The sequence below is a fragment of the Callorhinus ursinus genome, unplaced genomic scaffold, assembly GCF_003265705.2.
Source record: "Callorhinus ursinus isolate GAN/ISIS: 27379988/994484 unplaced genomic scaffold, GSC_fseal_2.0 scaffold24, whole genome shotgun sequence".
NCBI classification, from domain to species: domain Eukaryota; kingdom Metazoa; phylum Chordata; class Mammalia; order Carnivora; family Otariidae; genus Callorhinus; species Callorhinus ursinus.
The window spans coordinates 8,018,668-8,040,577 of NW_027397086.1; the positions used below are offsets into that span (position 1 = coordinate 8,018,668).

Here is a 21,910-nt window from a genome sequence, read left to right on the forward strand (position 1 = left end):
GGGACAGGGTGTAGAAAGGGATTTGGGGCCTAGCCCCTGGCTCAGGCGGCTCAGAAGTGTTACAGACTCTGGCAACTACAGTGCTGAAGTTCAGTGTAGCTGGAGAGTCAAGTTGGCCTGAAGGAGGGGCAAAGGGAAGGGCATGTACCTTGAAACTTAAGGCCAGATCACCAAAACTCTTTAAGTTGAGTTAGAGTATTCAAACTTTATCTTACAAATTAAGCAGAGCTGTTAAAACATTTGAATCTGGCATGTTACAAAACTGGGAAGAGGCCCAGAAGGGGTTGTTATGGGAGATCCCTCCTGGAACCCCAGCTCTCCAAATCCTATGGCTGGGCGGTCCGGTTGTTTCCCACCCCAGGCTGGGATTTCCTTTAGGGCAAGGACCTTGTCTCGCTCACTTGTGCAGCCTAACACCCAGCACAGCACCTGGCATGCAGCAGGTACTCAGTAAGGGGCCGAACTGGCTGGCAGAATGCTGTACCAAAAAAGTAAAACTTAATTTCTTCCTTAGCACTGCCCAGACAGGTGTTCAGCCAAAATCTGACACAACAATAAGGCGGTCAGAGTGGTCCTGGCCTCAAACTCAATCCCAGGTAGGTCCATTGGGTGGGAAAAGGAGAGGTAGGTGGTTGCTGACTAAGCTGCAACTTCTGTTCCATGCCTGCTATGTGCTGAAAGAATTCACACCTATTGTCTTTTTCCATCTCTCCAACAGCTTCTAAATCGGAATTATTGTCCTAGTTTCCCTATCATAAAACTGACAATCAGAATGGTTCTCTAATTTGGTCAAGGTCACACAGCTGGTAAGTGTAGCAGGGGCGGAGGCGGGGAGAGAACCTCTTACCAAGTCAAAGCCCACTGGCCTCCCCGTCCTCCACCTGGGGAGGCGTTGAACAGCCTACTCCGCTGCTTAACCTCTGGGGTTGGGGGGGGTCACTCTCCACAGGGGCGCGGGGCGGGAGAGGCCGGCTAGCAGTGGCATCCGGGAGCCGCTCCCAGATTCGGAAGTTACGAAGTTTCCGTGCATTTCTCTTGCCTCTCTGAGCAGCTCGTCCCCGCTCCGCAGCAGTTACGCTGTTAGCGCAGCGGGGCTCAGGTGCTGCTGCGGGCGGGGGCCTGGCGCCGGGAGAAAGGCGGGGACGCAGCTTACGTAAGCGTCCGCTCGCAGGTGCATGCGGCCTCCACCAGCGTGTGGTTCCTGCGCGCTCCCAGGTGCGCAGTTGGCGCAGGCGGCGGCGCGGCACGGCGCCGGCGGGCGCTGGCCGGCGCTCTCAGGTACGGCAGAGTGCGCGTGGAGGGGGCGCGCGGCGAGCGAGGGGGCGGGCTTTCCGTTCCCCAGCAGCCGCGGGCCCGCCCCCCGTATCGGCCAATGGGCGCGCTGGGCGGTGTCACGTGCTCGCCGCCGCCGCCGCCGCCGCCGAAGCGGAGACCGGAGCCGCGAGCGCCACCAGTGCAGCAGCCGCCGCAGCCGCCGCCGCTGGGCTGAGGAGCCGGAGACGCGGGCGGACGAGGTGGCGGCGGCGGCGGAGCGGGAGCGGGGACCGGGCGCGGGCAGAGCGCGGCGGCGCGGGTAGGCTGCGGCGGCGGGGTAGGCGCCTGCGCGGCGGGCCGTCCCGGGCGGGCGGCGGTTAAGGCGGCGGTTGAGGCGGTTGGCGGAGCCGGCCAGGGCCCCGCATTGTTTGTTGTGCGTCCTTAGCAGCGGCGGCAGCGGCCGCGGCGGCCCCGGCGGAGAACAGGGAGCAATCCCGGCCCCCGTGGCTCCGGCATTGTGGCCGCCGCTGCGGTGCCCCGGCCGCTTCGGGCAAGGGCAGCGGGCAGCCTTCCTCACCTTCGGGGGGACGGGGTCCCGGCCCCGAGTGAGGGGAGGGCGTGGGCAGCGTGGGGGGACCCGGCGCCCTGGGTCTCGGTAGATGGAGGGCGAGGGGCTCCGGGCAGGTGTTGGAGGACATTGGGGGCAGGGGCCGGGAGCGAGGCTTGGGGGGCTGGCGGAGGGTGTGGGCAGACTTGGGGGAGAATGAAGGGTGGAGGGATCCGGCCCAACGGAGCGGGAGGGCCTTCAGGCAGGTTCGGGGGCCCAATGGGGCCAGGGCGAGTGCGAGAGGGATGGAGGACATTCAGGCGGGTGGGGGGCAGTCTGTAGGGGTTCGGGAGGGTGTGAGGGAGGCTTTGGGGAGGGTAGAGGCGAGCGTGATGGGAATGGAAGGAGGAAATTAGGGACTCGAGGGAGGAGTGGAAGAAGCGGATGTCCCGGTCCGGGCTGCGTGTGAGGGGCAGGGAGTGGGGGCAGATTTAAGGAAGGCCACCGGACAAATGTGAAGGGAAATGTGGAGGAAGATGTGCAGGTAGGGGGAAGTGTGGTGGGGAGAGAGGGACGGAGGTGGCTAGGGGTCTCTGGAGTGATGGTGAGGGAAATGGAGGTTTGCAGGGAGGAGGTGTGTGTGAGGGTAGGCCCAGAGGCTTCAGGAGACCTGTGAAGGATGTGAGGACTGTATCTCGCCAAGAGGTGTGTAGGGAAGACAAGAGGGAAGCAGGAGGGTGTTGAGGCTGGACACGTGGGACATGCGGAGGGAGGGCGTGTTGTGGGGGGGGGGAGAAGACAGGTGTCTCACTGGTGAGTGGTGCTCAGGGGAGAACCGTATGGGGGCGGGGGAGGTGATTGGAGCAGGGCCGGAGTTTGAGAGAAGTGAGGACAGTGGAGTGGGGTGATGGGGATGGACAGGAGCTGTGCAGGGTGTTTAATGGGTAGCAGATGTGAGTGAAATGGACAGTGTTCTTATGGGAAGTGTAGATGTAGGTAGGGGAAGTAAAAATGTAGGTGGGGGAGCAGCAAGATAGGAAACTCTGGGGTTGGGGAGACATTGCAGAGGACAGGTGGAGTGTAGTATGTGTGAGGTAGAGGGCCAAAGGGGTAGGGGGTGAGGGAAGTGTTCTTGGAGTGGCAGGTGAAGTATGAAAACAGACGGAAGGAAATGTTTTGGGGACAGAAGTGTGGAGGGAAGTTAGGGAGAAGAAGGGGTGGGGGGGTGGTACGTGTGTGAAGGGAAATCAGTAGAGGGAGGTAGTAGGGGATAGGTTGGAAGGGGAAGGATGCAGGTCTAGAGTACATACAGTGTGTAGAGGGAGGGAAGCATAGCTTGGGGGTGCTAGATTTTGTCTGGTAGAGAAGTGGACAGGCAGGAAAGAGGAAGAGGGGGGAAACGATATTTTTGGGTAGAGGACGTAGAAGAATGCATAGTAGTACATAATGGGGTAAAAGACAGGCAAGGTAGGGAGGTGTGTGAATGTGTCTGTGACTAGAAAGGGATAGGTTGTGTATTGGATTGGGGTGGTGGTAGGGGAAGCAGGTTGTCCAGGTTTAGGGGCAGGAAATGACTGTTTAGGTTTGAGAGAGTTAGGAAAACAGGTTGCTTAAAAGAGAATGGAAGGAGCAGGAGCAGGGTGCCAAAGAGTGGGGAGAGACTGGCAAACTTTGAGTCTTGAGAGATTAAGGGGGTTCAGAAATTTTAGGTCACTGGAAATAAAAGAAAAGGCAGAGTGCAGAAGTTGAAAAAACAAAAACCAAAACAAAACTAAAGAGAGGGGATTACATTCTGTATGTAGAGCTGAAGAGTGTGTGTGGTGTGTGTATGTGGATCCTGGAATGATATTAATGAAAAATGGAGGACATTAAACCCTGTACATATTTGGAAGTTCATGCCTCTAGGATCAGAAAAATTAAGGAGCCCGATTTTAGTTCCAGAACTCTGTGAATGGGGAAGGGATAAGGGAGAGCTGAGTAGTACACACTCCCAAGTTTGGAGGAGGTATGCGGTGGGATATTGTCCTAGTGCATTGCACTGACAAATGTGCAGATGGAAGAGCCATACAGGGTTGTGTGGAGTGCACCACAACTGAATAGAAATAGGATTGCAGCAGGTGCAGGGCAGATGCCTTTGTGAAGATATTGCAAGAGAGCAGGGCCCAGTGTCTGTAGCATTTGAAGGCTGTATCAGGGAGGAAAGGATACCTTGGTGCAGTGTCTCAGCTACCCTGGTGCTTTCTGGGTAATGGGGTAGTTTTCAGGCTTTGAGTGATGTAATATCTGAGTCCCATGCTAGAGGCAGACAGAGGTAATGTACATCCAGCTCCTAAATGTAGCAGGAATGGAGATCTGCGATTCTTTAACTCTCTTTCAAGGTTGCAAATAACTGATCCTAGCTTGTCGGCTTTTTCTCCCAAATAGTTCAAGTAAAATTTGGTTGGAGGCTTTTGGATTTTCTGGTATTGTGATTTGAGTTATGGAGTGTAGTGTTAGCTTTATTGAGGCAAGACTTTTGGGGTTGTGTGGACATACAGCCAATCAGCTTGCCAGACACATAGGAAATAACCTTCAGGGGTTTGAGCACAGATATTTCAGTGCAGGTCTCATTCAGTGTTCTGTGGCTTGTGTTAGATTCTTTGGGATTTGGAAGGATTAAGGAAACTGCTTTGAGACTGCCTTAGTAAGCAGGGTTTTCTAGAATCTTAGAAAATGATTTCCCTTTTGACAGTTGAAAATTCAGTCTTGTCAGATTTTGCAAAAAAATTATTATTCGTCGTGTTGCAGAAATAACTTCAATTATCGCTTTGTGGGCTTCATGTAGTGTGTAATGTAGTACCTAGTATGATTTCAAGTAAAAGGTCTGCTTTGATACCTTGGGAAGCTTTCTGGTTTGATTAGTTTTCTCCTTTTGTCAGTTTAGGAAGTATCTTAATGCGGCCATTGTAAGTTCAAATAATAAGTTTGAGTGGAAGTGGGAATCTTGCCTAAACATAATGAGGGCTTAGCAGAACAACACATTTTAAGTAATCTGAATCTGTAAATATAAATATTTAAAAAATAACCTGGGAGCTCATCATTTTTAAAATCCAAATTTAGGGGCGTCCGGGTGGCTCAGATGGTTAAGCATCTGCCTTCAGCTTGGGTCATGATCCCAGGGTCCTGGGATCGAGCCCCACGTCAGGCTCCCTGCTCAGTGGGGAGCCTCCTTGTCCCTCTCCCTCTGCCATTCCCTCCCCTTATGCTCTCTGGCTCTGTCTCTCTGTCAAATAAATACATAGAATCTTTAAAAATAAAATAAAATAAAATCCACATTTAAAGTGCATCATGAAGGCAACAAAATAATGTTCTGAAGGCATTGCTGTAAGATTTTATTTTGGAGGGAAAGGTTTTGAAGCATAATAATACATTTCATTGAAATTCTTTGCAGTATTTTGAGATTTGATATATGTGTAGGATATGGTTATAAGGAGCATGTTTGGCCTCTTTGGCTCCCTGGCAGAGAATTTGAGCAGTAGGATATAAGATGAATAGAGTGACCTTTGAAAATTCTCTCCCATATGGCTATTGTTTCCTCCTTGCATTTTTTAAGTCCATTGTGTTAGTTCATTTTATTGATTTGGGGCAAGCAGTATTTTCTTGCTCAGAATACTCAATTCTGGCACAGTGTTCTGATTATATGTATTGTTCTGTGAAGTTCCATGGTTTGGGATAGTTAGTAGGCACTTGAAAATACTGTCCTAAGTTCATGAACCAAGGAAAGCAGGTTATTTAGACTTTGTAGGCTAAATAATTGGGTCTGGTTTTATTTTCACTGCTGACTTGCTGGACAAGATACTTAATCCCTTTGTGCTTGTTTTCCTCCAGAAACCTGACTCTGTCTACCTCCCATGAGAATTGAGATGGTTTATATAAAACAAGTATAAGTCTTTCAGGAAGATTAGAACTATGTAAATATGGGGATAGATGTTATTTCCTTAGCTCCTTTTTTCTTTTTATTTTGGTCAAATAATAATTGGTGCAGAATTTGGCAGTAGGTGGGTTAATTTGTAGTGAGAAACTTGGATAGAGATGAAACTTTTCTGAATGTCAGAGATGTCTGCAAATTGAAGTTTGTTCATTCTTTGCTCTACTGTCTCCTTATCTTTTCTGGCTCATTTCTTGTAGTTGAGTGTTGGTGCCGATTTGAATTCTTGAGTATGAGCAGAAGATCGTGAGAGACATTCTGCATTGTGGCTATAGCCTGAGATGGCTTCTAAGCATGAATTTCCAGAGATGAGCACTTCTCTCATTCAGTGAATTCACTTCCTAAATCAGGAATAGTAAATACATTTTCCTGTGTCTTTTGGAGAAAATCAACTAATTCTAAGTGACTTGAACAGAAAAATAGAGCTATCCCTCTTCTAGTGGCATTAAACTTCCTCCTTTAGATTTATTGAATACTTTTTCCTTTTTAAAATTTTAGTTCTCAAAGACCCATCCTTTTGACATTTCCAAGCCTATTGACAGGTTATGCGCTATTTGAGGAGGAATGATATTTAAATGCTTTAAAAATGTTTGTTAGTTGTAAAAAGCCTCTAGATGCTGGTTATGATTGACATTGCAAAAACGTAAATAGTAAGACATTTTAGACATTAATTTGCTTGAGCTTGGTAATACCCAGCCCTGATAGTAGTCTTTTGTGCTAGCTGATCTTTTTTTTTTCTTTTGAAGATTTTATTTTATTTTAAAGATTTATTTATTTTGGGGGGGAGAGCGAGCAAGTGAGCGGGGGGGGGAGGGGCGGAAGGAAAGGGAGAGAGAATCTCAGACTCCCCAGTGAGTGAGAAGCCCAACATGGAGCTCAGTCTTAGGACCCTGAGATCATGACCTGAGCTGAAACCGAGAGTTGGATGCCCAACTGACCGAGTCAGTCAGGCTCCCCTTTAAAGATTTGATTTTTGGGGGCACCTGGGTGGCTCAGTCAGTTAGGCGGCTGCTTTCGGCTCGGGTCATGATCCCAGGGTCCTGGGATCGAGCCCCACGTCGGGCTCCCTGCTCGGCGGGGAGCCTGCTTCTCCCTCTCCCTCTGCCTGCCTCTCTGCCTACTTGTTCTCTCTCTGTATTTCTCTGCCAAATAAATAGGTAGAGTCTTTAAAAAAAAAATAAAGATTTGATTTTTGGGGCGCCTGGGTAGCTCAGTTGTTAGGCGTCTGGCGTTGGGCCCCGCATCGGGCTCCTTGCTCAGTGGGAAGCCTGGTTATCCCTCTCCCACTCCCCCTGCTGTTTTCCCTCTCTTGCTGTGTCTCTCTCTGTCAAATAAATAAATAAAATCTTAAAAAAAAAAGATTTGATTTTTAAGTGATCTCCATACCCAACGTGGGGCTCAAACCCACAACCCCAAGACCAAGAGCCACTTGCTCCACCAGCTGAGCCGGCCAGGCGCCCAGCTGATCTATTCTTAATAGTTTACTCTCTTATATAACAAGTTTGGACCTCCATTACCCATCTTACTGCTCTTACTGTTTTCATTTGTTTTGCATAGCTCTTCTTATTGGAAAATTGGTTGTTTTTTAAAATTTGTTCAGCTGTAGAAAAAGTGTTTCTGACAGGTAATTATGAGAGGCTTCATAATCCAGTCTAATTTTAGAAAACTTTATGGGGAAATGTAAGTTAAATTTATATGTCAGTTAAAACAGGTAAGAATGAAGTGATGAGGCCAGATTAGTGGTGATATAAATATTTAAATGGTTTAAGCCTGAAAGATCTGCAAGTCTGTAACTTTTAGGTCTTGCATTGAATAATGAGGTAACCACATGACCTGATTTGTCACTTTCATGCCTAATTTGATGTATTTCTTGTTTTAAGCGTCCTTGAAATACATCATTTTTGAGAAGTATGGTGTCTGTCTCAAAAAAGACATTCCATATATGTGTGTTGCTGAGTAAATGAATGCCATCCTAAGTTTTAGTTATTTGATATTAAAATTCTCTTAACTTCTGACATAACTAACACTGTGTCGAACATCTGCTTTCTTGAGTTAACTTTAGCACAACTCGAAAGGGTATAGTTGATTATATCAATAATAAAATCACAGCCTTGCATTGTGTGACTTCATGGTTCATTTCCATTTGAAGAGTGAGAATTCTGCCGTGGGTTGTGTAATAAATTCTGAGGCGTTTCTAGGTCATGGATAAGATGTAGTTTCTTACTGCACCTGCAGAATTTCCTGTTCTTTGCAGTTTTCCAGGTACCAGGACTTTTCACGATACCCTATTAGGCAGATCAGCATTTTGTTAAAAATTGAATTTAACCATATTAATACTATTGACATAAGGCAAATAGTAATTGTCCTGAAAGACCCTGTTTAGATTTTTTTTTTAATTATGCCTACCTGTCCTACCAGTTTAATTCAACAAACATGCGTTGACTTTTGGCTCAAAGGCACATTTTGTGCCAGACCTAAGATTTCTTAGTAGGGCTCTATAATACTGTTTTCAGTAAAGAATAGATCCTTCCCTAGATAGATTGGCCCTTAATGTGCAAATGGAGTCTATAACTTTGGTTACCTAGGTAGTGACCTGGTAAAGAGGTGGTTTGTTTCTAACAGTTAAGATGGAGGCAGTTTATTCTTATGATGTTTATAATTCCAAGTAAATATAAAACTCAGGGACACCCGGGTGGCTCAGTCTTTAAGCGTCTGCCTTCGGCTCAGGTCATGATCCCAGCGAGCCCTGCATCGGTCTCCCTGCTCGGTGGGAAGCCTGCTTCTCCCTCTCCCACTCCCCCTGCTTGTGTTTCCTCTCTCGCTGTCTGTCTCTCTGTCAAATAAATAAAATCTTAAAAAAAAAAACAACCTCAAACATTGCATCTAATCATAGGCTTTTGTACAACTTAGACAAACTACATTTTTACATAATGAAGTATAGGGTACTGGGTTAGCTCTTATCTTAACTCTGGACAATTGAGTTTTAGTTAGCAAAGCTAGTGAACTAGAGGCGAAAGGTGTTACAGTTTTGATAATATAGGTTAGCAGCTGGAGAGAATAACATTTGGAACCCTTGGTATGTATATTTTCATTTATTTTTGAAGCAAGCTGTAAATAAACTTTTAATGTCAAGGTTAGTATGGAAGAACAGATATCAAGCATATTAGTGATGAGGCTTTTGAAAAGATGGTATCTTAAAGATAATTATTAACTGTGATGCTCTTTGATATGCCAGCTTTGTGGTAAATGTGGAGTTACACAAAATTGGCTTTTGAGGGGCACCTGGCTGGCCGAGTGGATAGAGCATGTGACTCTTGATCACAGGGTTGTTAAGTTCCAGCCCCATGTTGGGTGTAGAGATTACTTAAAAAATAAAATCTCCAAAACTGACTTTGGTCAGTATTATTGTTTGGTAGTGTTCTTTATTTCTAGCGCTCAGGGTTCACATACCTGGACTTTGGTCCCTGTGGGAGTATAAAGTAGGTGAACAGGAGAGTGTTACATTTAGAGAAATGGAGGCACAGAGTTGACTCTAGAGCAGAGATAGGCAGACTTTCAGAACACCCTTTCAGAGATTCCTGTTGGTTCCCAAATTTGGCCAGGAAGGTTGATGGCTGGGCAAATTTGAAATCTGCTTCTTTTAGTCAAGTCTTTTCAAGGACTGCCTGCAGTAATATGTGGCCTTCCTAGGAAATTTGGGGCTCCAGGATTATGCAGTAGTAATGAATTTGAAGAAAAGGGCTAGTACTTGGGTGGACTCTCCTTTTAGGTTATTTCTAGAGATGATCCTGTGTGCAACCTTGACTGCTGTAATGGGTAGTACAATGTTGTTGACACCAGAAGACTTGGCTTTGAGGTCTGATCCTGTTATTTACTAGTTGTAGTTCTCTCTCCTTATGTATAAAATTGGAATAAAACCCCTAAATTACAGTTACAGTGAGGATTAAAGAAGAAAACTGTAAGCTCTGAAGCACATAACATTTTTTTTTGAAGGGAGGACTGAAGAAGAAATTAGGGGGGCACACTTTGTAGTAATGAGAAAAATTTGACCCAGAAGCACCTGGATTTTTATTATTTTTTTTACCATGGCATGTTCAGATGTACATGAAAGAGAACAGTACAATGAACTTTCATGTACCCGTCAACTAGCTTCAATAATTACCAGCATTTTGCTGCTTTTGTTTCATCTACCCCTCACTCACAATTACTTTCTGTTGTTTTTGTTGGAATATTTACAGTAAATCTTAGACATCATATGCTTTCATCCATAAATACTTCAGTATGTATTTCTAATAGATAGGAACCTAAAAAAAGATAACCACAAAACTTTTAACTGTCTACGGTAACTATAATTCCTTATCTAATGCTCAGGAGGAGCTGGATTTGAAACATAGCTCTACCACTCACCAGCTTTGTGTGTTAATCAAATTACTTGCTCTCTCTGAGCTTCTGGTTCCTTATCTGTAACATAAAGATAATACCTCATGAAGTTATTTTGAGCTTAAATGAAATAACATATAAAAGGCCTAACATGAATGTTCTCAGTAAATGGCCCAGCCTCTCTTCTGAGCTTCCTATGGCATGTGAATTAGGATTATGGGCTGCCCTCCTTCCTTCTTTAGTATCACAAAGAACAATAGTACTCTGGAATTACTGCCCACTAAGCTAGTGAAATTTCTCTTCATTGGGCTGTTTGACTCTTTTGGTGAAATTCTATAGCAGTTGAAATCATGTCTGTTCTCCCCCTCTCTCCTGCAACATTATTATTCTCCTGTCTTGTGGCTCGTTCTAGTCAGCATACACATGCTGTTATTTCATCTATTTTTTTTTTAAAACAACCCTTTCTTGACCATGCTTTTTCTTGTAGGTGCAACCCAATTTCTCAACTTCCTGAAAAAGTTTTTCTACTCATCTTCAGTTCTGTTCTCTCCTGAACCTACAGTAATGAGACTTTCAACCTAATTACGCTACTGAAACTGCTCTTGTCGAAACCACCAAGTTTCTTACTTGACCCATTAGCAGCATTTGGTGCAGTGGATGTCTCCTTCCTTGAAATACTTTCTGCTCTGGTTTCTGGGATACCATATTCTGTTGGTTTTCCTCCTATCTGCTTGGCTTCTCCCTTGTTGGGTCTTCCTCATAACTACTACCTCTTAATATTGGACCACCTGGGATCTCTGCTCTTTATTCTCATTCCCCTGGTGATCTCATCCAATCTCATGGCTTTAATACTGTGTATATGCTGATGATTCTCAGATTCTTATCTCTGAAACTCCAGACTTGTATGTCCTACTGCCTATATTGACACCTCCACTTACATATCTTATTGGCATCTCAAACTAAACTTGTCCCAAACCAAACTCCTGATCTTTACCCTGCCCCCTCTTTCATTCGCCCCTCTTGTGGTATTCCATGTTTTAGTAAATAGCAACTTTCTCCATCTTTCTAGTTGCTCAGGCCAAAAGAGTTGTCCTTGACTCTCTCTCACACGCTACATCTGACCCATCAGGAAATCTTGCCAGTTCTGCCTTCAAAATATAGCCAGACTCTGACCGTTTTTCATCACCTCTACTGATTTAAGTTTACATCAGTTTTTTGAATTATTGCAGTAGCCCCTTTTTGCTCTTGCCCCTTCATATTCTGTTCTCAATACCATAGCAAGAATGATCCTTTTAAAAAGGTAAGTCAGATTTTGTCTCTTTCTGGTCAGAACCCTTTGGTGACTCCCTGTCTTGCTCAGAATAAAAAGCTAAGTCCTGTCAAGGTCTTATGTGCTCAGATATCCTTTTCTTTCCTCTGACCTCATCTCTTACTTTTTGCTTTTCCATTCTGGCCACAGTGGCCTTCTTGCTGTTTCTTTGATGTGCCAGGCATATATTCCTGTCTTAGGCCCTTTGCACTTGCTATTTGCCCTGCCTAGAATGCTCTTACTCAGCATTGCTGAGTAGATAGATTGCTCTGTCTTTGTCAGTTCTTTGTGCATATCTGCCCTTTCTGGTGAAGGCTTCCCTTTCTACCCTGTTAAAATGGCAGCTCCTCCATTTCTGGCCCTCCCCAGACTTCCTTTTCCACCTTTTTCTCATTTCCACTTAAACCATTTAACTTACATTTTACTTATTTTGTGTATTGCCCTTTTACCTTTACTAGAGTAAAAGCTCCATAAGGTAAGGATTAATATTGGTTTTGTATTCTGCAGATTCTAAGCACCTAGAACAGTGCCTGGCACTAAGTAGGTCGTTGACTATTTGTTGACTGAATTATTCTTTTATTGGTTGTAGTCTGTTATTTGGTAAAGATGCTATAGTTGGAATTTCAGTTTTTCCTGTGGAATACTATGTACCTTGAAGTCTTTACGATGTGTTTTTCTTCTTAATGAGTATCCTTTCATAGGACTGCTGTTGGTTTTATTATTAATTCATCATAATTTTGAATGTTATGCACTGTGCTGGTTGGATGGGGAGGATACAAGAATAAAGTACACATAGACCCTGACCTTTAAGAGCTTACAGTCTGTTAGGATAGATGATGGGGTGTGTGTGTGTGTGTATGTGTGTGTATATACGTGTGTATGTATGTGTATATATGTCTGTATATATGTATGTATATATGTGTGTGTGTGTGTATTTTTTAAAGGTAAGACCTTAGATAAAATGGTCCAGGAATTCAGAAGAGCAAGAAATTATTTCTAGCTAAGGGAGATAAGGGAGAGACTTCAGAGAGGATGTGATATGTACATCTGTACTGAGCCATGGAAAACAAGTAGGATTCGATAATGAGAAAATAGAGAAGAGAATTACATATGGAGGAAACTGCATTAGCAAAATAAGAATGCTCAAGATTTTTTTTTGAGAAAGAATAAGTGGTTCAGTAGTTAAAGGTGAGGGAATACCAAAGGAATTGGTAAGAGCGTAAGTTTGGAGAGGAATGTTGGAGCCATGGGTGGAAGGCCTTGAATGCAAGAGTGAGGAACTCAGACTTTACTTTGTTGACAGTGAGGCTTCAGTGAAAGGTTTTTGAGCAAGAGTGGAGGGATGGTATTATTAGGGCTATATTTATGAATTTGATAACTATGTGAAAAGAGAGGCTGAAATGCATACATTGATTATGATGCTGTTGTACTAGTTTGAAGGAAAAAAGGACTAAAAGTAGTGGAAAGGGTATAGAAGGGATGCCTTGAAACTGGTGAAACTTGGTAACTGGATGTGAGGGCTGAGTGACAAGTCTACAGGTTTTAAGCCCGGTTGATTGGGCCGGCTAGGGTGCCCTGAAAAGAGGTACGGAATCCAACAGAAGTGGCATCAGGAGGCAAGTTTAGTTTAGTTTCGGTATTGAGTTTGCCAGTGTGGTGGTGACAGTCAGGTGATGATTGTTTTGATAAAAAGAAAATTAGGGATGTTTAGAAAGGATGTGCATCTGTGGCTTTATGCTTTCATTTTGATACTAACTGCCAGAAAGAGAAGACTTGATTTTGAATCTGTTACTGAGGTCTGAATCTAGATAATTGATTTGGAAAACTTCTGATAAGGCATCCAGACTTCTTTTGATTTGTAAGTGCCTCCACTTGTTTCACTAGGTTTGTTAGATAAGTTGCTCTAGGTTGTAAAGCACTTCATGTATTCTCAGCAGTTTGTTACAACTTAGATGTCATCCTTTGAGCTTTCCTTTACTGCTTCATGGGCTATGGGTATCTAAACTGTGTCTGTCCCACCCTTTTGCAAACCACAGATGAGGGGCACCTGGGTGGCTCAGTTGGTTAAGCATCTGCTTTTGGCTCGGGTCATGATCCCAGGGTCCTGGGATCCAGCCCGCATCTGGCTCCCTGCTCAGTGGGGAGCCTGCTTCTCCCTCTCCTTTTGCCCCCTCCCCCTTCCCCCGCTGGTGTGCTCTCTCTCGCTCTGCTCTCTCTCAAATAAATAAAATATTAAAAAACAAAACAACAGATCGGAGTTCCCAACTAGTCACCTCCATCACTTTGTGTAGATCCTGTTAACAGGTTTGCATGATCATGCCAAGCCCCGCCTCCTTCCCCTAAGGATTTAGAAGCACACTGGAGGAAGACAAGCCTTCCACCCTAATTAATGGTAGTTAAGGTGTTAGTTGCCAAAACATGTCTTTAACAACCTACACTTGACAAAATACCAGAAGATACTAGAGGATTTAGCTTCTCTTCTAGGCATAGTCAAGAACAGAATAAGATTCCTTTAGATTATAACCTTTTCAGAGGCTTGTAGCAGGAGTTTAGTCTGAAGGTCATTTATGGGAAAAAAGACGTATTTGCAAAATAATTTTGATTAATGTATATAATTTTTATTTATAGGCTATCTAATGATGCATTATATTTATATTTTTATACTTAATGCATTTTTATTAGTTGGATAAAAAGACATCCTTGAATTTATTAGTTAAAAACTTGAAGTTCACCAGCTTGTTTTATTATGGTGACCTTGAGCTTACCACATTAGTCATCTCTGAATTAAGTCTTTTCCTTTGTGCTTAGATCATAATGTTAGTGAATATGATTTTGGCACTGTCATTATAGGATCTGTTTTTGTTTCCAGTAAATAGGAGTCAGTAGGACCCAATTACCCTGAAATGAGAAGATTTTCCTATATAGGATAACACATTTTCAGCTCAGCGGACGTGTGGTGGCTTTTAGTTTGTCAGGTTTAGCATATATTGTAGTTAAACTTTTTTAGATCTAGGTAATTTTATTTCACATAATCGGTTTGCCAAGAATATAAAGTATAGCATCTTGTGAGAAACTTTTGAGGTTCTTTTAGCCCTGCTTTGTTCTTTGATAGATGAAGAATTCAGGATATATCCTGAGCGGTTAAGGGACTTGTCCAGAATCACACATATAGCTGGTGGCATAGTTGGGGTGAGAGGTGGATTTCTCGACCTCCAGGCTTGGGCTCCTTCCACTATGTCAGGCTGCTTCTTTAGAAATGTGGACCAGAAAACCTCAAATAAACTCAGTTTATCTGGTCACCTTACTGGCATCTAATGATGTTCAGTAGGAATAATTATGGTACTTTTTTCCTCTTTCCCTCTGAAAATTAATTTTTTTTAAATTAACCAGTTCAAACTGAAGAGTTCAGTGGCATTTAGTACATTCACATTGTCTAGGAACCACGACCCTCTCTAGTTCCAAAACATTCCCATCACTCCAAAGTGAAACCCCTGACCCATTGAGCAGTTTCAAAAATTTTTAAGCAATTAAAATAAAAATCTTTAAACAATTAAAATAAAAGTCTTTACTATGACGAGGTTGACAATAGCAGGTTTCATATTAGTGGTCACTCCTAGGGCTTTGCTACCTGTCTCTGGTTTGCCAGTGAGAAATAAAGTGAATTCTCTTTATGTTAATTAGTAGTGGATGTATTACACTTACAAACAATGGCAACATTAAAAAAGAAACTGTCAGACACATAATGATTAACAATACTAATAATAGGTATGCATTATGCATATTATCTCTAATCTTCACACTAGCCTTTTAAAGTGGTTGCTCTTGTTCAGAAAAGGAAACGGAGGCTTGGGGGACCTGGGTGGCTCAGTCAGTTGAGCGTCTGAGGTCGAGATCCCAGGGCCCTGAAATTGAGCCCCATGTTGGGCTCCCAGCTCAGTGGAGATCCTGCTTCTCCCTCTACCCCTCCGCCTGCTTGTGCACGCGCTCTCTTTCTCTCTCTCAAATAAAATCTTAGAAAAGAAAAAAGAAAAGAAAACGGAGCCTTGTTGAGTAAGTTCAGAATCACTTAATTGGTAAGTTGTGGACCTGCGATTCAAATCCATGTCTATTTGGTTCCAAGAGTTGAGTGTACACTAAATTTGGGAGTAGACAGGCAAAAAGCAACAGATGGAAGAGATCATCTTCTATGGGGGACCTGGTACTCTTTTAGCAGGACAGTGTGTAAGGGAAGGGGGGTTGAGTTTGCTGGTTGCAGTATAGCCACTTTCTCCTGACCACTTGTGATCTGTATTCCATATGAGAAAAGCAAAATATGAAATAACCTTTGGAACTCTCTAGTGGACATTATAAGCAATTAGAAGAAATTGTAGCTTCTGAGATTTTGTGTTTTGAAATTCTTTCTTTCCCTGCTCATTATTTTAAAATCATAAGTTGATATGCTGAGAAGTTAATAGTAGTCTTAACGGTATCAGAACTTGATTGATTTCCCATTTTAAGATACTTTTAAAAAGTATCTTATTTTAAGATACTTTTAAAAAGTATCTTAGATTAAGATACTTCACTTTCAATGAAGAATAACTCAAATTGTGTGTGTTGAAGGGTTTTGTAATTATACTTTTGCCCCAATTAAGAAAACTCTTCCTTTTAGCTTTTTTAAAGTTTGAAAGAACTTTAAATAGGCCAGTTTTCAGTCATTCTTCTTAAAGTGGCTAGTAAGTCACCTAGTAAACCTTGTCATTTTTCTTTTTTTCTCCTTCCTTTTTTTTTTTTTTAATTTTATTTTTTAAGTAATCTGTACACCCAGTCTGGGGCACGAACCCACAACCCCGAGATTAAGAGTCACATGCTCTACCCCACTGAGGCAGTCAGACGCCCCCCCTTGCCATATTTCTACTGTGTTTTGAATGACATAACTTCTCTTCTCCTGGAGTAATTTGCTTCACTATGCTAGGTTAGGCTAAAAGGGATGGTAATGTAAAAGATAGCTTCCTGGCTACTTAGACAAAAGAGATTGATTTTTAAAGATTTTTTATTTCTTTATTTGACAGAGCACAAGCGGCGGGGGGGGGGAGGCAGCAGAGGGAGAGGGAGAAGCAGGCTCCCTGCTGAGCAAGAAGCCCATGTGGGGCTTGATCCCAGGACCCTGAAATCCTGACCTGAGCCGAAGGCAGTTGCTTAACCAACTGAGCCACCCAGGCACCCCGAGAAAAGAGATTTTTTTTTTTAGATTCTGTGAGAATACCAGGAATGTAAGCTATAGCAACAGCAGCCATTTGAAATGTCCTGAGTTTAAGCGTATTGATAGTTATCCAAAGAAGTATGGATTTTTGACAGTGACCTTGTGACTTTTGCTAATATCTAAATAGTAGGTACTTCCATAAATGGATTTCAGGCTTTTAAAAACTTTATTTAAAAATTTTAAAATGCCCTTGTAACTTGACTCAAACATTACACATTATTTTTCTGTTTTGACCTAGAGATGAGGTTTTATTAACGCTGGAACCAGCCAAAATATGTTGTAAAGAACACAGGCCTTGGAGTTGGCCAGATTTATTTTCAAATCCTTCCTCTCCCACTTACTATCTGTAAGACCTTCTTTCACCTTTTAAAAATGAATATAATATCTGACAGTTGTGTAGAATAGGATTAGAGGGTGATTTCTCACAGGGGCTCAGCACAGTGTCTGGCACATACTAATAAATCGTGTTCGGTTTGTAGCTGTTGCAGGAAGAAATCTTAAACTTTGGTAGCCTAGACAAATATCAGTGTATGCAAATAGGGTAAAACCTCGTCTCCTAATGTACACTGTCCTGCAATCAATACATTTCTTCTCGGATTTTTTGTTTCTTTGTGTGTGTTGAAGTGCCATGTGTCAGTTTTCAGTAGTTCCTGTAGCTTGCTCTCCTTTTCTCAGAAATGCTTGGCAAAGATCTCCATTGATTATTGTATAATTTGCCTCAAAGACTAGATGGTGCTTCCTATAGAGGTTAATGATGAGGCATTTGCTTCCCATAGCAATCCTTCAGTTAGGTGTTCCTGTGCTGCATGCTAACAGGTTCTTACCACCTTCAGAGATGTCTGCTGGCAGAATGCCCAAGCTTTTGTCAAAGAAGGAAGCTCTGGTTGCCTGGAATGAAAGGAGTACAGAGTGCCCGCTTAGTGTTTATAGTATATTTTATGATAATTATTAATATTAAAGCATGAAGAGCTATATCCTGGTCTATAAATTTTACTCATTACTTCCCCATTATTTGTATCGCTTCTCTTATTCTGTTCAGAAAAGGATACAGAGGACCTTTTTACTCTAAAACTGTAGGGTTGAAGTTGTGATGAATCATGATCCAAGAATATTAGCTATGGAGGGGACTTTGGAGATCAGTTAGACTAACCCTCTTGTAGATGCGAAAACTGGCTGAGAGAAGTTGTAACTTGCTCAAGGACACAGAATAAGCGACAGGTCTGATTTCCAGTCTAGGGTTATGAAGCTAACCTGGTAGAGTGCAGAGAGCCCTGGACTTTGGAGTTACACAGTGCTGGTTCTGAGTCCTGATTCCACCATTTATTAACTGTGTGACCTTTGACAAGTACATCTGAGTCTCTTTGCTGCTCTGTTATATGTTGTTTGCAGGGTTGTGAGGATTTGAGATAATGTAAGTAAAGTGTAGTGCCTGGCATATGTTATGGGCTCAATAAATGCTGTCTGTTATGTTGTACTGTTTTTCTTGATTACTTAAAACAGGTCATATGGCTAAGTGATTATTGTTTATGAAATGGGAATCAATGAGAACGGTTGATGTTTTTGCCAAATCCTTTCGCTGAAAATCTAAGTAGTTGTTCATTGTAGGAGGACTGCTTACTGCAAAACGAGTGCAAAACATTCATCAAGAGCTTAGTGAATACTGCTCCAAGTTGTACAGTGTTGACATGGTTCTTTTCTGGGAAATTTTTGCATTTCTGAAGTGAAACGGAGCTAGTGTGAGGAACACCCAAATCAGCGTAAATTTAGTTAGGCCAGCCTAACTCAGTAGTTTTAAACTCAGTAGTACTTTATACTCTTCAAAAATTATTGAGGACCCCAAAGATCCCTTGTTTATGTGTTCTATCTGTTGATATTTGGATTTTTAGAAATTATATCAGATGAAATTTACATATTTGTTCATTTAAAAATAGTAACCATTTTATGTTAATACAAATTATATACAAATATGTGTATAAATATATATTTTAAGATTTTAGGTTTCTAATTTTTTGTTTCAAATTATAAAAGTGTACCTGTAAATTAAAATGATATAGAATCAAAGTAAAAATGAAATTATTTCATTCCTGTCAAATACACATTCCACCCCTGTAGTCAACAATTCAGCATGTATTCTTTCATAACTATTTTTATGCAATTATAAATTCTCTCTCTCTTTCATACTGCAGATGTTGTTTGGTGACCTACTTTAAGAAAAAAAATAAAAGTTGTATATATTTTGGATGTACAACATGATGTTTTGATATACACACACCTAGTGAATGGTTACAACAGTCAACCTAATTAACATCTCCATTTCTCATATAGTTGTGTGTGTGTGTTGGGGGGAGGTGAGAGCACCTAAAATCTACTCTGATCAAATTTCCAGTATCCAATACAGTATTATTAACTATAGCTATCATGGTTTACATTAGATGTCTAGACTTACTCATCCTACATAAGTACAACTTTGTACCCATTGACCAGTATCTACCCATTTCACCCACTTCCTACAAATGATAGGTTTTTAATGTAAAATAACTTTTCTTTTTCTTTTTTTTTAAGATTTTATTTATTTATTAGAGAGAGAGCAAAAGCAGGGGGAGTGGCAGGGAGAGGGAGAAGCAGGCTCCCCGCAGAGCAGGGGGAGCCCGATGTGGGACTCGACCCCAGGACCCCGGGATCATGACCTGAGCCGAAGGCAGTTGCTCAACCAACTGAGCCACCCAGGCGCCCGTAAAATAACTTTTTAACAACAAAAAAATTTAGTGAGATGACTGGCATTGCTTTACATTTTTGCACATCTCAATGTGTAGCTTAATAGAAGACAGCTGGGTTCTGATAGCTGCTGCTGCATTTAGCCTGTTGGGTTATGTTGTTCTGGTTGAAGTGTATAAAGAAGAAAATTAGGCTTCACAAGATTTGCAGTCGGAAAAGGGGAGGAGTATTTTAATAGCCTTTTCAGATAATTGTGGATATTCTTCTTTGATACTATATGAAAACTTGACAAATGGTAGTTTCTTGAAGGAATCTGAAGCCAGATCAGTGAACTTTTCTTATTCTGTGACATTAAAATCCAATAGTCTGTTGCATTTTGAATGGATCTTTTATCCATACATGATTTCATAATATCATGTGTTGGTCATTTGGAAAGTGTTGGTTCACTGAATTATGTTGAGCTTCCAAATGTGACACATTTCATTATATATCTCTACACATTATGTAGTTTCTGGAAAGCTACATTCATGAGAGGGAGTTAAAAAGGCACATAATGCCTTACTACTACTTTGAAAATACTTTTGGCTTTGTATGCCCCTGAAGAGGTCCTGAATACCCCTAGAGGGCCTGGGTCACAATTTGAGAACCATGGAGTTAGATTAACTAAAGGTTAACTGACTAAAGGTAGTGAGCAGGCTTGCAGATTGCAGCTTTAATAATGGATAATCTGGAAATTTTATTTATTTATTTTTAAAGATTTTATTTATTTGACAGAGAGACACTGAGAGAGGGAACACAAGCAGGGGGAGTGGGAGAGGGAGAAGCAGGCTTGCCATGGAGCAGGGAGCCCGAGCCCGATGCGGGGCTCGATCCCAGGACCCCCGAGATCAGACCTGAGCTGAAGACAGATGCTTAACAACTGAGCCACCCAGGTGCCCCAATCTAGAAATTTTAATGGATTTAATGGATTGTTGTACAAACCCTAGTCTTAGAAACCATCCTATTCTTTATTTTGAAATGCAGTGAATTGGCCTTTGAACACTTGAGTGCTTTTTTATAGACAAGGCATTATGTTGTTGTGCTACCAAAGATACACGTTATGAAAAAGGATTCCTTTTCAGTAGTTTACAGTCTAGCTAGAGAGGTAAGACATACTTTCATGAAAAAGATAACAGTACAGTGTTCTCTGGTAACAAATGTGACATACAGTGCTGGGTAGAATGAGTTTTAAATAGGTGGAGAGAGGAAGCCATTGTTTTTATGGAAGAAAACTGCAGTGCTTGTTCAGATAGTCATTACGTCAGTTAGGCTAGACTGGAAAATGCATATAGAATAATTAAGCTAGGCTTGTAAAATTAAATTGCAGTTTATATTTCTATTACATTGTTGTCCTGTTTTTGTAGGATTGTATGGTTTCCAGTGTTTTTTAGAGATTATTTGCTTTCTTTTTTTAGGCGAATTCCCTGTGTTGTGGGTAGGATAGATCTATCAAACATCTATCAAAATGTTATCACTATTTGGTAGATAAGAAAACAAGATTAAAATCTGCCAAGAACACATACATATGAGTAATACATTATTTGTACATATTAGAATATGTGTATATATGCTCAAAATAGAATAAAAAATTGATCCTTTTCTTTAGGGAAAAATCTATACGAATATGTATACAGAGTGTAAATATCTCCACTCAAGACTTTGTAGAAATATTTTAATGCTCCCTGAAGTACCTGTGTATACTTTGTGCTTGGTTGTTCCCTTATTGGATTGTTAATAGATATTTTTTTTTTAAGATTTTATTATTTATTAGAGAGAGAGTACAAGCAGAGGGAATGGCAGAGGGAGAGGAAGAAGCCGGCTCCCTGCACAGCAGGGACCCCGATGTGGGGCTCAATTCCAGGACCCTGGGATCATGACCTGAGCTGAAGGCAGACGCCCAACGAACTAAGCCACCCAGATGCCCCTGTTATAAAGATTTTTTTAAAAAAATTTTAAAGTGCCTAGTGCTAGAAGGCACTCATGGTAGCTCTTGTTATTGTTGCTGTTGTTACAGCCTGTTCAACTCTGAATTATCTCTAATGTACCAGTTTGATAAGACATTTAACTTCTTAGTCCATTTCTGACATCCATTTGTTAAATGGTAGTAATTCAACTGTTCTGGTCTCCACCTGTGGAGTGCTTCTTAGTTGTGTTTTAGGCACTGTGCTAGGTGCTTTACATGCATTGCCTCTTTAGATCTTTGCAACAGTTTCACTATGAGGTGAGTAATGTTGTTTCCATTTTATAATGGGAAAAGTGAGTCTGGCAATGGTTAGTTGCTCAAGGTTCTTACTAGTTAAATTGTATAGCTGGGATTTGAACCCTCATCTGTCTCCAAGGTGTTATTTTTTACCTTTCCATTTGGGCAGTAAGTTAATATTTTTGGAATATTGAGCTGCTTTTCAAAGGACAGGTGTGTGTGTGTGTGTGTGTGTGTGTGTGTGTGTGTGTGTGTGTGTG

General features: G+C 42.1%; 1 protein-coding gene across 3 annotated transcripts in view; it reads left to right on the forward strand.

Annotated features, from left to right (window-relative positions):
- The first annotated feature begins 1,420 nt into the window (after window positions 1-1,420).
- The window catches only part of STRBP (spermatid perinuclear RNA binding protein), a 131,456-nt gene continuing 110,966 nt past the window's right edge, over window positions 1,421-21,910 (forward strand). For 2 of the 3 annotated variants that reach the window (XM_073905773.1, XM_025888534.2), the window contains exon 1: window positions 1,421-1,573. The gene's annotated coding sequence lies outside the window, so the exon portion shown is untranslated. Of the gene's footprint in view, window positions 1,592-21,910 lie in introns of all 3 variants that reach the window. The other variant, XM_025888535.2, reaches the window with a different exon arrangement.